The 17,747-nt window shown below is 50.5% G+C and overlaps 1 protein-coding gene across 4 annotated transcripts in view; it reads right to left on the bottom strand.

Moving 5' to 3' along the window:
• LOC140427793 (uncharacterized) overlaps positions 1 to 17,747 on the bottom strand; it is a 181,087-nt gene that overhangs the window by 108,558 nt on the left and 54,782 nt on the right. Inside the window, exon 1 of one of the 4 annotated variants that reach the window (XM_072513458.1) lies at positions 13,176 to 13,192. The exons of 2 other annotated variants lie outside the window; for them this stretch is intronic. The gene's annotated coding sequence lies outside the window, so the exon portion shown is untranslated. Of the gene's footprint in view, positions 1 to 12,013; positions 12,288 to 13,175; positions 13,193 to 17,747 lie in introns of those variants that run through there. One more of the 4 variants, XM_072513456.1, reaches the window with a different exon arrangement.

The raw sequence follows: 17,747 nt of genomic DNA, 5'->3' as shown, positions 1-17,747 counted from the left end.
CGCCGGCGCTCCCGATTTGGGTGCCGGCCAACACTCTCCACGGAGAGGAAGGGGTTTTTCGCGTCCCGAACGCCACCCTCACCCCCGTCCCACGCCCCACGCCTGACCCGCCGGCGCAACCTACCTGGACCCCGACCACCGCTGTCCCCGGCGAGGGAGCTCCGCACGGTCCCAGCGCTCGCGGCCCCACGACTGACCCGCCGGCGCCGCCGACCTGGGCCCCGACCACCGCTGTCCCCGGCGAGGGAGCTCCGCGCGGTCCTAGCGCCCACGGCCCTGGCGCTCGCAGTGAAGGAACTCCGCGCGGTCCTAGCGCCCGCGGCCCTTACGCTCGCAGTGCAGGAACTCCGCGCGGTCCTAGCGCTCCCAGACCCCCCAGCACACCATGTGCGACCCGCAGACGCCGCCATTTTGGGTCCCGACCACCACGAGGGGAGGAGGGGCGCCGCCATCTTGGACCGCCCCCGACCTGTACGACGCATGGGGGCGGCCATTTTGTCCACCCCCGACGCCATCTTGTGACCCCTCAGCCACGTGCGATGTATGGGGCGGCCATTTTGTCCATCCCCGACGCCATCTTGGACGGCAACAACGGACCCCACCCCACTACTACAACCACGGCTCGCTTCGGTTACGCTCGATCAGGCTCGGCCCCGGACTCTCCAGACGACGACGACAACGGTCCTAATTAACGGCCACGAGACGCCATGCCTAGTCGACTCCGGGAGCACGGAAAGTTTTATACATCCCGACACGGTAAGACGCTGTTCCTTAACTACCTACCCCAGCGCACAAAAGATTTGCCTAGCTGCAGGATCCCACTCCGTACAGATCCAGGGATTCTGCATAGTTACCCTAACGGTACAGGGGAGGGAATTCAAAAACTACAAACTTAACGTCCTTCCCCAACTCTGTGCCCCCACCTTGCTGGGCTTAGATTTTCAATGTAACCTACAGAGCCTTACGTTTAAATTCGGCGGCCCCATACCCCCACTCACTATCTGCGGCCTCGCCACCCTCAAGGTGCAACCCCCGTCCTTGTTTGCGAACCTCACCCCGGATTGCAAACCCGTCGCCACTAGGAGCAGACGGTACAGCGCCCAGGACCGGACCTTCATTCGCTCCGAAGTCCAGCGGCTACTAAAGGAGGGCATAATCCAGGCCAGCAATAGTCCCTGGAGAGCGCAGGTGGTAGTAGTGAAGACAGGGGAGAAACAAAGGATGGTCATTGACTATAGCCAGACCATCAACAGGTACACACAACTAGACGCGTACCCTCTCCCCCGCATATCCGACATGGTCAATCGGATTGCCCAATATAAAGTCTTCTCCACCGTGGACCTCAAGTCCGCCTACCATCAGCTCCCTATCCGCCCAAGTGACCGCAAGTACACAGCCTTCGAGGCAGACGGGCGATTATACCATTTCCTACGGGTCCCTTTTGGCGTCACAAACGGGGTCTCGGTCTTCCAACGGGAGATGGACCGAATGGTTGATCAACATGGGTTACGGGCCACGTTCCTGTACCTCGACAATGTAACCATCTGCGGCCACGATCAGCAGGACCACGACGCCAACCTCCAAAAATTCCTCCAGACCGCCAAAGCCTTGAACCTCACGTACAACGAGGACAAGTGCGTTTTTAGCACCGATCGGCTAGCCATTCTGGGCTACATAGTGCGCAATGGGATAATAGGCCCCGACCCCGAATGTATGCGCGCACTCATGGAATTTCCCCTCCCGCACTGCCCAAAAGCCCTGAAACGCTGCCTGGGGTTCTTTTCGTACTACGCCCAGTGGGTCCCCCAGTACGCAGACAAGGCCCGCCCCCTAACACAGACCACGACTTTCCCTCTGTCGACAGAGGCTTGCCAGGCCTTCAGCCGCATCAAAGCGGACATCGCAAAGGCCACGATGCGCGCCATCGACGAGTCCCTCCCCTTCCAGGTCGAGAGCGACGCCTCTGACGTAGCTCTAGCGGCTACCCTTAACCAAGCGGGCAGACCCGTGGCCTTCTTCTCCCGAACCCTCCACGCCTCAGAAATCCGCCACTCCTCAGTGGAAAAGGAAGCCCAAGCCATAGTGGAAGCTGTGCGACATTGGAGGCATTACCTGGCCGGCAGGAGATTCACTCTCCTCACTGACCAACGGTCGGTAGCCTTCATGTTCGATAATGCACAGCGGGGCAAGATTAAAAAAGACAAGATCTTAAGGTGGAGGATCGAGCTCTCCACCTTCAACTATGAGATCTTGTACCGGCCCGGAAAGCTGAACGAGCCGTCCGATGCCCTATCCCGCGGCACATGTGCCAACGCACAAATTGACCGCCTCCAAGCCCTCCACGAGGACCTCTGCCACCCGGGGGTCACTCGGTTTTACCACTTCATCAAGTCCCGCAATCTCCCATACTCTTTAGAGGAGGTCCGTACAGTCACAAGGGACTGCCACATCTGCGCAGAATGCAAACCGCATTTTTTCAGGCCAGATGGAGCGCACCTGATTAAGGGTTCCCGCCCCTTTGAACGCCTCAGTCTCGATTTCAAAGGGCCCCTCCCCTCCACCGACCGCAACGCGTATTTCCTTAATGTAGTGGACGAATACTCCCGCTTCCCTTTTGCCATTCCCTGCTCCGACATGACCGCGGCCACAGTCATTAAAGCCCTGAACAGCATCTTCACGCTATTCGGTTACCCCGCATACGTCCACAGCGACAGGGGGTCCTCTTTCATGAGTGACGAGCTGCGCCAGTTCCTGCTCAGCAAGGGCATAGCTTCAAGCAGGACGGCCAGCTACAACCCCCGGGGGAACGGGCAAGTAGAAAGGGAGAACGGCACGGTCTGGAAGGCCGTCCTACTGGCCCTACGGTCCAGGGATCTCCCAGTTTCACGGTGGCAGGAGGTCCTCCCGGAGGCTCTCCATTCCATCCGGTTGTTATTATGTACAAGCACTAATCAAACGCCTCACGAGCGTCTCCTGGTCTTCCCTAGGAGGTCCTCCTCTGGAACGTCGCTGCCGACCTGGCTGGCGGCCCCAGGACCCATCCTGTTCCGAAAGCACGTGCGGGCACATAAGGCGGACCCGTTGGTCGAAAGGGTTCACCTCCTCCACGCAAACCCCCAGTACGCCTACGTGGAGTACCCCGACGGCCGACAGGACACGGTCTCCCTGCGGGATCTGGCGCCAGCCGGCACCACGCACACCCCCCCGACACCATCAACCCAACCGCCCCCCTTCCTGCCACCGCCGCACCCCGCGACCGCCCCCTTCCCAGGAGGATCAGTCCCCCTCCCCTTTGCACCGACAGCTGAAACCGTGCGGCTCCCGGAGGCGACAACACTGGTACAAGCACCACCACCACCGCCGGGGCCGAGGCGATCGACACGGACGACCAGACCGCCTGACCGACTCGTGGCGTCGATGTAAAACAAAGATGGACTGTCCAATGAACATTGTTTTTCCTATACCCTCTGTAAATAGTTGTAACAGGACGATACTGTCCAATACTGTACTACCATGTAACTGTTCTATCCTCCCAGGACCAGCCCTGTAAACCCTTACCACCATACGAAGCATCACCCCGCCGGGTTCATTTTTGACAAGGGGTGAATGTGGTAGTATGTATTGGGGGTCATGTGGGACTGGAAGCCCTAATGTCATTGGCTGACAGATCCCGGGTCCTGGTTGGCCGTTGACCTCATGCTCCGCCCTGAAGGCGAAGTATAAGAAGCCGGTGCCTTCCCCCGCAGGCCAGTTTACTATCGCGCTGCTGGGGAACAGACACGCTTAATAAAGCCTCATCGACTTCACTCTATTCGTCTCACGGAGTCTTTGTGCGCTACACAGAGTGTGGGTGGAGCTGGGCTGTCGGTCAGCTTTTTGCTTTCATTTTAGGCTGTTTGCTGAAGGGTGTGTTTTAGTTTCGTTTTCAGTGTTGGGGCTGAAGCCAGACAGAGCAGGTGTACTGTTGTTCTCTCTGCCATGAAAAGACTATCTCTTGATCATTTGGTGAATTCAGAATTATAAATGTTCTCCATAGTGAATGTAAACCTAATGTGCTTCTGTTAAAAGGTGTTTCTTTTGTCTTCTGGATGTTGTTTGGGAAGTTATTAAGGATTACTTAGTGTTGTATTCTTTGGGGGGTTGTATTTGAATTGATGGTTCCTAAGATGTTCACTGTATGTTTTAAAAAGGTTAACTTGAGTTCATAGAATAAATATTGTTTTGCTTTAAAAAATACTTTTCCATTTCTGCTGTACCACACCTGTAGAGTGGGCCGTGTGCTCCCCATACCACAATCTAGTAAAAGTTGTGGGTCAGGTGTAACCATGATACACTTTGGGGTTCTCTAAACCCAGGCCCATAACAGGAGATGTTTAATCAAGATGCTGGAGTCAAGTCGGAGAACCGGTCACTTTCTCAACACCCCACAATTAGGTCAGGGGCGGGGGAAGGTCCAATTTGGACTCCCACCCCTGGGTCAATCAAGGTCCTTATGTGGACAATTAAGAGCCACTGGAAAGTGAATTATCATAGAAATTACAGTGCAGAAGGAGGCCATTCGGCCCATCGAGTCTGCACCGGCTCTTGGAAAGAGCACCCTACCCAAGGTCAACACCTCCACCCTATCCCCATAACCCAGTAACTCCACCCAACACTAAGGGCAATTTTGGACACTAAGGGCAATTTATCATGGCCAATCCACCTAACCTGCACATCTTTGGACTGTGGGAGGAAACCGGAGCACCCGGAGGAAACCCACGCACACACGGGGAGGATGTGGAGACTCAGCACAGACAGTGACCCAAGCCGGAATCGAACCTGGGATCCTGGAGCTGTGAAGCAATTGTGCTATCCACAATGCTACCGTGCTGCCCCTTAATTAATGGCTTCATCCCACTGGTGCTGGTTTTCTACCAAGGGGGACCTACACTACATAGGCAGGCGGCCCAGTAAAATATCGTGACCTGGCCTAATGTGCGGTGTGGGCAATTAAATTCAGCTCAACATTTCAAATCAGTCATCTGAAGATATTGCCTATCCAGCTGAGTATTTCCAGCATTTTCTGATTTCAGATTTCCAGCATCTACAGGAGTTTGTTTCAGTGTGTGTTAAAATACTTTTATTACATCTGTACATATTGGGTACAATCTTCCCAAAATGTTAGATCAGGCAAGAAAAGGGGTGTGAAACTCGCTGGCTTCACAGATGCCTTTTCTCGCCTGATTAAACCGCACTTCGTGCTGACGAGGATCACTCAACCAGCTGGAGGCAGAGGACCTGGAGCGGGGGGGGGGGGGGGGGGCGGGGGGGCCAGAAGGGCTATTTGGCCTGGGCCTCACGCTAAAAGGGGTCCTCAAATTTGGTCACTTGTTAATTTTTTGGCATTTGATAAGTTTTGCTATTTATTTTTATGCGCAACGAGTCGAGCCCGTTGAATCGTGCGAGAATCCTCTCGTGAGATCCGTGGCGCTCAAAACGCCTCGCAAGGTTTACCGAGATCTCGGGGCGGCATGGTGGCACAGTGGTTAGCGCCTCATGGCGGCGAAGACCCAGGTTTGATCCTGGCCCCGGGTCACTGTCCATGTGGAGTTTGTACATTCTCCCCGTGCCTTCGTGGGTCTCACCCCCACAACCCAAAGATGTGCAGGGTAGGTGGATTGGCCACGCTAAATTGCCCCTTAATTGGATAATTTAAATTTAAAAAAAAGATTTAACAGGATCTTGTGAGACATCGTGATCTGGATCTCGCCCTCGCTGGGCGAGATCCAGATTAAGATATTTAAATAAATGAGCCATTAAGCTCATTTAAATATGTCTGCACCACATTCACCCAGCACCCTGTAACTAATAACCTTGCCTGGGAAACCTCACCAGGGTGCCATTTAGCACTGGGTTCCACAAACATGGACCAGGCGTGATGGCACCTGGGGGAGGGGGAGGGTTCCCCCAGGCCATTAGAGGCCCCACTGGGTGGTCGGACTCTGGACAGGGTAGTACCCTGGCACTCCTGCTGGCACCCGGGCACCTTGCCACTGCCAGCCTGGCACCTTATCACTGCCACCTGGTCAACCAAGCAGTGCCATCCTGTGAGGGTGCTCGGTTTGGTACTTCCAGGGGGCAAGCCCAGGGCAGTGTCACACTGGCAGTGCCAATGTGCCTGGGTGCCAGGTTGCCCATGCCAGGGGGCAAGTCCAGGACTGCCTTGCCCTTAAAGAGGTGGGGTGAGAGGGGGGCTCAAGGATTACCCGAGAGATACATTGGGTACGGTTGTGGGGCGGGTCCGCAGGGGCTGCGGGAGGGGCAATGAGGGGAGGGTCGAAACATTGGGGCGGCATTTCCGATCTGCAGAAATGAGGTAAGTGCAGCCTCAGTGAGGTGTTCCTGGTCGAGGCCAAAAATGCAGCAAAGACCCATTAAATAGCACAATGATTCTCGGCGCTGCAGACACAGAGTAATAGCCCGCTAAACGCACCCAAATCTGGACTCTGGTTCTGTCCATTGAATCACGCCCAATTAAGGGCAAGAAAATAAGTTTTACTGTCAGCGTCTGCGTTGTCTTTCATACTGGTGGAGGGAGGGTGTAAATTTGTGCATATGTTAAGGCAGCAGAGCTAGTACATGGTTTAAGTTGTCGTACTATTCGTTCCCAGTAACTCTCTTCTCGAAAACACACTTCTCTCGCTTGCAAGCCAAAGGAATTGCTTCAAGAAATACTCAAACTTGGACTCTCTGGAGTGTTTCCTAATATCACAATTACATCGCGTGTTTTTGTTAATTTGCCTGCATCAGTGGTTTCAAGCTAAGGCACGTTCAATGTGTTGATGCAGGTATAGAACTACCACCATTCTAGTGCGGGACAAGAGTGTTTGAATGGTCTCGCCATGCTTAATATCAACTGTGACATTGCACAAAAGCTAGATTTTTCCTTGATAATTAATGGATTTGAACAGAAAAAGGCTAGAAAAGCATTTGTTACTATTTTAGAAATTCAAATAATGTCTCACTTTTTGTTTGGTGCCCGATTTTGATATCATGGCCAGGATTCTCCAACCCTGCTCCGGGGTTGGAGAATCCCCGGGGGGAGGCGCGAATCCCGTCCTGCTGCCGCAACGCCGACTTCCCTATTCTCCGACAGCGTTTTTCCCGCCGTGCCGGTCGGGGACCATTGACAGCGGCCCCCCTGGCGTGTCTCCGGGCCCTGATGGGCCGAGTGGCCGGCGAGTTTGGTCAAGTCCCTCCGGCGTGGATTACTCACCTCCCACACGGCGGGACCTGGAAGGTAAGTGTGCGGGGGCCATCCTGGAGGGGGGCGTGGGGGGATCCGACCTTGGGGGGGGCCCCCACGGTGGCCTGGCCCGTGATCGGGGCCTACTGATCTGCGGGCTGGTTCCGTGGGGGCCTACTTTACTCTGCGCCGGGCCCCTATAGCCCGGCACGGAGAAGGGAACCCCCGCACATGCGCGGAAATACGCCGGCCGTTCCGCGCATGCACGGAAATACGCCGGCCGTTCCGCGCATGCGTGAGCTTGCGCGGGCTGTTCGCCGCCGGCTGGAGCTGCGGGAACCATTCCGGCGGCAACCTACCCCCCTAGAAAGGGGCGAATTCCTCACTTTCGGGGGCCGTTGACGCCGGAGTGGTTGGTGCTGGTTTTCACGCCGGCGTGGGGACATAGCCCCATTATTGGAGAAACCCGCCCCATGTATCTTAATTTTTAAAATTATGGCTAGGGTCTCAAAAGCTGGCTGTAGCCCGGGTCTCTCTGGAACTCTGAGCGAGCCTGGCTGGAGGGGCTTTGACACGCCGGCAACGGTGGGAATCTGAGAACCCAACACCATTTTTAAACGGTGCCCCAATCTCCAAGTTAAATGTAAGTTGTATTTTGCGCTGGCGTGATATCATGCTGCTGGGGGGGGGGGGTTTGCCCTGCAGTGGCTGGTGGTGGGCAATGGGAGCCTTGATTCACTTGCTGAGCTGGATCCAGCACAGCACACGTCCTCAGGTCCCGGGAGCAGTATCGGCAAAGGTCGCCATTCCCGGGAGAGCTGCTGGTATTGGAGAGCTGCCAGCCTCCGATTGCCCGGCAGCTCTCTGAGGTGCAACTCAACTCCAACCCAGGGGCAGTTCATACCCCCATTTGCACCTCCAAGCAGAACATTCCATACCATTATAAGCATCTGTTAAAAATCAGACATTCCGAGTTGAAACAAGTACAACCATAATAACCATATCTGGATAATTACTCTTGCAGCTCTCAAAATTGTAGCATATGAAACTGTTAACATACAGGACCCTACAATTTGCCAACATATAACCCACTTTGAATTATTTTCAAATTGTCTATTCGAACCATACTTATAGTGTCAACATGTTACCGCAACTCAAGAGAACAGACCAAGCACAACCCACGGGAAAAACAAATACAAATGAGACTTCTACAGTCAGCACTGTTTCTCTTTGAAATTTTCCTCTTTCTTCCTGAAGGCACCGACTCGTACAATTCAGTTCAAGGCGCACTGGCAATCCAAGTAAAAGTTGGATTGAAAATAGTGTTCCAAATGCAGAAACAGAAAGATAAATTCTAAGAAGTTCAGATAATATTCTTGGAACAAAAGACTCATACAATGATTCTAGATACCAACTAGAGGTAGCATTTTCAGCTTGTCAAGAACACAGGCCGAGAGATAACATACAGATTATGCTGGCTGCGCAGGATAAACATGAGCGGGAGGGATTTAAAGGCACAATGGCCTATCTAGTGTCATAAGATTTCATAATTATTTTAGGCCTGCAGATTAAAAGGATAATCTAGCTAGCGGGTAGGTGAGCATTTCCCTTACAGTGTAAATTTTCTCACTGCACTGTACGTCTTTGACATATTTGTTTACAATTAACTGGCTCTGAAATACTGTCATGCAGTGAGCCATCTTGTTTGGGCTGACACTGAAATTGGTGGCGAAGAAGACGTCATGACATTGCGTTTATAAAGTATTGGAGCTCAGATTTTTGCAGAGTCATGGGGACTCCTTGGAGCTTTAAAAATGGTCGGCAGGACCTAGGTTTGGAAGACCCGCCCCCATAAACGGACATCCCATTTTCACCAGTAAGGGAAAGTGGGAGGGACATGAATCACACACGAGGGAAATCAAAACTCAGCAGGACCATTTAAGCTCACTGTTGAGTTCAAGCATGCCCTCCATTTGTGCTGCAGCAATGGCCTGAACCTGCAGAATTGGACTCACAAATGTTTATAGTACACGCAAATACTCATGAAGGGAGTAGGCCTGTAGAGCTGTCATGCCGTGAAATTATATAAATCCCCAGTCCTTTCAAAATTTAAAAATAAAACAGTCTGCCTGTGTTAGTGAGGGGTGAACATAAAACTCAAGCTGCAAAGTTATTTAAATTTCCAGTCCTATAAAAAATTAAAAAGTAGTCTGCCTTTGTCAGTGACAGTTGAAAGAAAATTGTTCTATCAGTTACAATAGCTGTTTAGTGACATTTCTTTAAGACATATCATAATTCCATTATCTTTTTAAAAATATATATTTATTAAAGTTTTTTAACACAATTTTTCTCCCTTACAAACAATAACCCCCCCCCCCCCGTAACAAAAAAAAAACGAGAAATTGCGCAGAGCAAGATATATACATGGCAAAATGATATATTTACACAGCTTTGTACACTGGCCCTCACCCGTACGTGCCAGTTTCCCCCAACCCTTCATGTTATCTCTTGCTCATCCACCCTCCCAAGCAGTCCCCCCTTTCCCCCCCCCCTTCCACCCCCCCTCCCAGGACGTCCCCTCCACCCCCCCCCCCCTCCCAAGGTTGCTGCTGCTGACCGACCTTCCTCTAACGCTCCGCGAGATAGTCTAGGAACGGTTGCCACCGCCTGTAGAACCCTTGCGCAGACCCTCTCAAGGCGAACTTAATCCTCTCCAACTTTATGAACCCAGCCATATCATTTATCCAGGCCTCCAGGCTGGGGGGCTTCGCCTCCTTCCACATTAGCAAGATCCTTCGCCGGGCTACTAGGGATGCAAAGGCCAGAATGCCGGCCTCTTTCGCCTCCTGCACTCCCGGTTCGTCCACTACTCCAAATATTGCTAGCCCCCAGCTTGGCTTGACCCGGACTTTCACCACCTGAGATATTGCTCCCGCCACTCCTCTCCAGAACCCCTCCAGTGCCGGGCATGACCAAAACATATGGACATGGTTCGCCGGGCTCCCTGAGCGCCTTCCACATCTGTCCTCTACCCCAAAGAACCTACTCAACCTCGCCCCCGTCAAGTGCGCTCTGTGGACCACCTGAAATTGTATCAGGCTGAGCCTGGCACATGAGGAGGAATTAACCCTACCAAGGGCATCAGCCCACAGACCTTCCTCGGTCTCCTCCCCCAGCTCCTCCTCCCATTTACCCTTCAACTCTTCTACCAGCACTTCCCCCTCTTCTTTCAACTCCTGGTGTATTTCCGACACCTTGCCCTCCCCGACCCACACACCCGAGATCACCCTATCTTGACCTTCTTGTGCCGGGAGCAACGGGAATTCATAATTCCATTATCAATGCCTGGCTGCTTTCATAATTCCATTATCAATGCCTGGCTGCTTTCCACAATCTATAATTATCTTAGTGAGGGGGTGGCCTAGGTTCACCATTTGATTGACAGTTCATAGAGGTTATTAAAGGATTAATATTATTTGATGAGAGGTTATCACTATGTCGGTTTTTAGAAGGGATTAAGTGCTTGAGGGGATTAAAATTTTTGAATGGGCTTTCATGAATGGGGTTTATTTACTATAGTAAAAGCTGTAATAGATATTTAGGTCATACAGAACTTGGGAAAAAATCATTTCAAAGCTTTTCATCTTGCATTTACTAGGATACTTAGCAGCACTATCAATATAATATCGCTTGCCAACCAGTCAGCAAACTCTTCTCATACAGTATAAGCTGTTGTTTTCCCTTTATATTGGTATTCTCGAAAAGTGTCCCACTGAGCACAAGACAAAAAGCTCCAATGTTTCAAATAGAGGCAATAAACGATTCTTGTTTGCATCCGAGAAGTTTTAACTCAAATTTCTACTGAGTTTTAGTGTCGCAAGTTCCTCACTAATTCCGCATGGTAGATCTCTTACATAACTGCTGACTGAACCTGCGCGTTAACCTGAAAGAGAATCTTGAACTAGGACTCCTGAGTCCCTCTGTGCTTCTGATTTCCTGAGCCTTTTCCCATTTAGAAAATAGTTTATACCTCCATTCTTCCTACCAACGTGCATAACCTCATGCACATTGTATTCCATCTGTCACTTCTTTGCCCACTTTCCTAGGCTGTCCAAGTCCTTCGGCAGCCCCCCTGCTTCCTCAATACCACCTGTTCCTCTGCAGATCTTTGCACCATCTGCAAACTTAGCAACAGTGCCCTCAGTTCCTTTTTCCAGATCATTAATGTATATTGTGAAAAGTTGTGGTCCCAACACTGACCCCCCTGAGGCACACCACTAGTCACCAACCCTTTCTAAGCCTCACCCTCAAATGGATCACCTGCAGCTTCACCACATCAGCTTTTAAACACTTCAAGTGAGCAACAACGCTCACTCTCTTCACCGGTCCCTCTAATCCCCTCATCTTCTACGTCACCATTCTGACCAGGAGTATCTCAACCACCCCCCCCCCCGCCTCTCCCACCCGCCATCATCATTACCCCAGGCCCTACCCATCCGGCCAGGCCCGCCCCATTCTTTTGTTAACCTCCCACCTCCGCAGAAGTGTAAAAGAAAACTAAATTTGAATTAAGGAAGCTGCCTAAACTGTGCTAAGAGTGAAAAGAAATTTAGCCAGACAGAGTCAGGCAAATTAAATTCACGTTATGTGAGAACAGTGAGACCCTGGTGAGCATCGATAAATGCTGACATCAGTAGAGTTGTAAATGTAAGGTTAAATCTGCAGGAAGAGAAACAGACAACACAAGAGAGAAGAAACATCACAGCTGCAAATTAAAATTGAACTCACAGACATCGCTCGGCAAACGCTGACCAGAGGGAGCCACATCAGGCTTTACAAATAAACTTCAAGTATAACTGAATTTATGTGTTGGCCAATTGATTTCCCAAGCGCACAGTACGCTTCCTGTAACTCTCTTCCTGCTCGTCTTCCGCTCTCCAATTCTTTCTGTTGCACTCAATCTGTTATTCCTGTTCTGTTTTTTGCTCCCTCTCTGACTTCCACACACCTTCTTGTCGACGTCACCATAATTATTGAACCACACCTTCCTTCTTGCATTCATAAAACGGAAAATGAGAATGCAATTTCTGTTGCAGACAAAATAAACAAAATAATACAAGGGAACCAGATGTATCTCTGGTCCTTCTACTTTGATTCATGTCACCATTTCTAAATTAACATTCTACTCAGCAGGAACTACCTTTTCTTCTCCTAAGTAAGAAGCAGAAAATGCAGAAGTTGTTTTTATTAAATCTAAGTGAAAACATGTGGTGGTATGTATTAGGGGTAATACGGTACACCACGATGCCGACAGGCTATTGGTAGATGGATACCGGGCCCTGATAGGATCTGCCGCCTACTGGGCTCCACCCAGAAATGCTGGTATAAGAACCCGGGTTTCCAGCAGCTGCATTCTGTAACCGAGCTGCTGGGGAACAAGTTCTGCTCAATAAAGCCTTTAATTGATGTTACCTCAAACTGCCTTGCGTTATATTGATGGTCTAACATTCACAAGCCATCTCGATATATTTACATATCGAAACATTCAATGTTATGGTCATTCAAATCACGATGGCAGAATTAGCCCGAATTAGATTAAGTGTTGCTTCAAATATTTCATACAAATTCTTGGATTTATTTTTCACATTTACATGGAAAACATCCCTACATTTCTGTGTCAAAATATCTATCATCAAAATAGCCAAGCTATTGTACGATCAAAATTGCATTCCCTACATAAAATTCACTGTACCTCAAAGTACTTGATTGTGTGATTGGCCTTGTAATATTTCCATAACACAAGTGAAACATTATGTGGATGCAAATACTGAAATCTCAGTTTGGAAGCAAACTTTAGCACTATAATAGTCACCAAAACATTGACATATTTAATGCAGGAGGAAATATGTGCTCTCCCCATACCAGTCGACGACCTTAATAATTCACATACCATCTATTCACCAATCAAAACTGCCACAACACCGAGGTAATGCCACACTTGCACATGTTTTGCAGGAACGGTTTTGAAAGCAGAACCAATTCAACGAGGTCACAAAGCACCTTCAGTGACATCAAACCTATTATTATTGTCACCATATAATTTTGGAATGTGAATAAAATAATTGTAACCACTTGAGGACATTATAGTATGTCAGATGCAATGATCTGTTCTTGGGAGGGAGCCCAGATATAGTTGTGCATGAAATGCAAACCAGTGTGATTAATGCCAGTACAGTGTTTGATGTGGTTTGCGGGCATTTCTTTTGCAGTTAAAACCCTCCAAAACATTCCCCATGTTCCGTCATACCCCATGCCACCTCCATGCCAAATCATGCCCCCCCACCTCCTGGACCCTCGCACCCCCTTGCCACCACCATGCCAACTCATGCCCGCTTCCCAACCCATGTCTCCTAATATCCTGTTTGCATATTCCATAGCCACTCAACCAGAATCCACCAGGGGAAGAACTCAGGAACAGAGAAACATAGAAAATAGAACCAAGTGACCTACTCCTGCACCTTCGTGCCTGTTCTGCCATTCATTATGATCATGGCTGATCGTCCAACTCAGTAACCTGTTCCCTTTTCCACCATATCCTTTGGTCCCTTTAGCCTCAAGAGCCATGTCTAAATCCTTCTTGAAAACATACATGTTTTGACCTCAACTGCTTCCTGTGGTAACAAATTCCACAGGCTCACCACTCTCTGGGTGAAGAAACTTCTGCTCATCTCAGTCATAAATGGTCTATCCCGTATCCTCAGACTGTGACCCTAGTTCTGGACTCCCCCCACCATCGGAAACATCCACCCTGTCTAGTCCTGTTAGAATTTTAAAGGTTTCTATGAGACTCCCCCATTCTTCTAAACTCCAGCGAATATAATCCTAACCCACTCACTCACTCCTCATACGTCAGTCCCGCCATCCCAGGAATCAGTCTGGTAACCCTTCACTGCCCTCCCTCTTTAGCAAGAACATTCTTCCTCAGGTAAGGAGACCAAAACTACACACAGTATTCCAAGTGTGGTCTCACCAAGGCCCTGTACAACTGCAGCGAGACATCCCTGCTCCTGTTTTCGAATCCTCTCACTATGAAAGCAAATGTCTCATTTGCTTTCTTCACGCTTTCTGTCCCTTCATGCTTACTTTCACGACTGCTGTGCAAGGACACCCAGGTCTCGTTGCAAATTCCCATCTCTCAATCTATAGCTATTCAGATGTTTTTGCTACCAAAGTGGATAACCTCACATTTATCCGCATTATACTGCATCTACCATACATTTGCCCATTCACTCAACTTGTCAAAATCACCTGAAGCATCCCTGCATCCTCCTCACAGCTCACCCTCCTACCCAGCTTTGTGTCATCTGCAAATCTGGATATGTAACATTTAGTTCCACCATCTAAATCATTGATATACATTTCGAATAGCTGGAATCCTATCACCGATCCCTGCGGTACCCCACTAGTCACTGCCTGCCACTTGTTTATTCCTACATTTTGCTTCCTGTCTGCCAACCAATTTCTATCCATCTCAATACACCACCCCTAATCCCATGCACTTTAATTTTACATACTAAACTCTTATGTGGGATCTTGTCGAAAGCCTTCTGAAAGTCCAAATAAACCACATCCACTGACTCCCCCTCATCAATTCTACTCATTACATCCTCGAAGAATTCCACTGGATTTCTAAAACAAGATTTATCTTTCATAAATCCATGCTGACTCTGTCCAATCCTGCCACTGCTCTGCTTTCCAAGTGCTCTGCTATTAAATCTTTAATAATGGACTCCTAACATTTCCCCCACTACCAACATTCGGCCAACTGGTCTATAATCCCATTTTCGCGCTACCTCCCTTTTTAAATAATGGAGTTACATCTGCAGGAACTGATGACAACCAATATATCCATGATTTCCAGGGTCACTTCCTTAAGTACTCTGAGATGTCAATTATCAGGCCCTGGGGATTTATGGTCTTCATCCCATCAATTTCTCCAACGCCATTTTCCGACTAATAGTGATTTCATTCAGTTTCTCCCTTTCACTAAACCCTGTGTTCGCCAATATTTCTGGTTGGTTATTTGTGTCCTCTTATGTGAAGACAGAACTAAAATAAGTATTTAGTTGGTCAGCAATTTCTTTGTTCTCCATTATGAATTCTCCTGTTTCAGACTCCCGCCTGCACCAGGAAACTCCTCTCCCGAACCCTCCTGACCCAGTGAGAAGGAAGGGGAAAAAAGGAGAGAGGAAGGAAGATTGAAAGTAAATAGATAAATAAAGAAACAAGGAAAGAGAGAAAGGAAGGAAGGGAACCAACCACAACCTCTTCACATCCCAACAAAGAAAAAAGGAAACCCGAAGCCCGAGACAGACCCAGCGAGAGCAGAGGAGCGGGGGAAGTGAGAGCAACCTCAGGGAAAGGAACAGCAGCGGGGAAAGAAAGAGAGACAGGCAGGTGACGATGCGACCATCAATTCACATGAAACAAGGAGTAGAAGTAAACTGTGGCTTTAATCGACTAGAACAGTGCCTGCCTGCGACTGCTTTGCTACTGGGAGCCGCCTACAGGGCTACTGCTCTTTATACCTCCACTCAAGGGGAGGAACCAGGGGCGGAGCCCACAAAGGCACCAACATGATACATCACAGGTAAAACCTGACAATGGTCAATAGGTGGAGCCCTCATGGGCAACAGCGTGATACAGTTACATACATGGTGAATGGTTAATACAATACATTCACCACATTCACCCCGTTAAAAAGTGAAGTCCGGTGGGGGTGAAGGGTTCACAAGTTCAGCCTGTCCGGAGCCCGGATCGTGCGCTGTGATCGCTGGAGCTCTGGTATCGCAGCTGGCCCGGGTGTCGAACTCATCAGTGCAGGCATGGGTAATGACGTTGCCGGTGCGGGTACGGACGTGGACTCCGGGAGCGTGTCTTCCGGAGCTTCGTTCCTGTGGGTTGGTGAAGAGGGAATGGGTAGGCGGGAGGGGGGACAGGTACCATGTAGGGGTAGGTTGGGCGGGGTAAGTTGTGGTGGCGGTGGTAGTGGAGCCTGCAGGCGCTAGGTCCCTGAGGGAAACCATATCCTGTCGGCCGTCGGGGTGTTCTATGTATGCGTACTAGGGGTTGGTGTCGATACTGAGGTGCTCAAAGGGCCGGGATGCCTTTACCAGGTGGGCCTTATCCGGACGATAGAAGTGCGGCTTGCACTCCATGCAGATCGGGCAGTCCCTGGTCATGGCTCTGACCTCCTCATTGGAGTAGGGCAGGTTGCGGGCCTTGATGTAATGGAGAAGCCAGGTGACCCCTGGGTGGCAGAGGTCAGCGTGGATAGCCCGGAGTCGGTTCTCTTGCGCGCTGGCGCATGTGCCGCGGGACAGGGCATCTGAAGGCTCGTTGAGCTTCTCAGGGCGATATACTATATCGTAATTCTAGGTGGAGAGTTCGATCCTCCACCTCAAGATCTTATTATTCTTGATTTTGCCCCGCTGCGTATTATCGAACATGAAGGCTACCGATTGTTGGTTGGTGATGAGGGTAAACCTCCTACCAGTGAGGTAGTGCCTCCAGTGCCGCATGGCTTCCACGATGGCATGGGCTTCTTTTTTGACTGAGGAGTGTCGAATTTCAGAAGCGGTGAGGGTGCGTGAAAAAAATGCTACTGTCCTACCTGCTTGATTGAGGGTAGCGGAGAGGGCGACCTCAGACGCCTCGCTCGCCACCTGGAATGGGACGGACTCGTCCACCGCGCGCATTGCGGCTTTGGCGATGTCTGCCTTGATGCAGCTGAAGGCCTGGCGGGCCTCAGCTGCCAGTGGGAAGATGGTGGCCTTGATTAGTGGGCGGGCTTTGTCCGCATAGTTGGGGACCCACTGGGCGTAATAGGAAAAGAACCCAAGGCACCTTTTCAGGGCCTTGGGGCATGGGGAAGGGGGAGTTGCAGGAGTGGGCACATACGGTCAGGGTCGGGTCCTAGAACCCTGTTTTCCACAACGCAGCCGAGGATGGCTAGCCTGGTTGTGCGGAAAGCGCATTTCTCCTTGTCGTAAGTGAGGTTAAGGGTTTGGGCAGTCTGGAGAAATCTCTGGAGGTTGGCATCGTGGTCCTGCTAATCATGGCCGCAGATGGTGACGTTGTCCAAGTACAGAAACGTGGCCCGCAGCCCGCACTGGTCCACCATTCGGTCCATGGTTCTTTGAAAGACCGAGTCCCCGTTTGTGACTCCGAAGGTGACCCGGAGGAAGTGGAAGAGGTGGCCATCTGCCTCAAAGGCAGTGTAGTGGCGCTCCCCCGGGCGGATTGGGAGCTGGTGGTACAGACATCAGGTCCACCGTCGAGAACACCCGGTAGTGCGCGATCTGGTTAACCATGTCTGCGATCCGGGGATCGGGGATTACACGCATTAAGGTGCGTGTATCGGTTTATGGTTTGGCTGTAATCTACAACCATCCGGTTCTTTTCCCCGGTCCTGACGACCACCACCTGAGCTCTCCAGGGGCTATTGCTGGCCTCAAGGGGA

This window comes from Scyliorhinus torazame, chromosome 8, assembly GCF_047496885.1.
Source record: "Scyliorhinus torazame isolate Kashiwa2021f chromosome 8, sScyTor2.1, whole genome shotgun sequence".
In the NCBI taxonomy this organism is placed as follows: domain Eukaryota; kingdom Metazoa; phylum Chordata; class Chondrichthyes; order Carcharhiniformes; family Scyliorhinidae; genus Scyliorhinus; species Scyliorhinus torazame.
The sequence above is the reverse complement of the archived record's forward strand: the minus strand, read 5'-3'. Positions and strand labels throughout refer to the sequence as shown.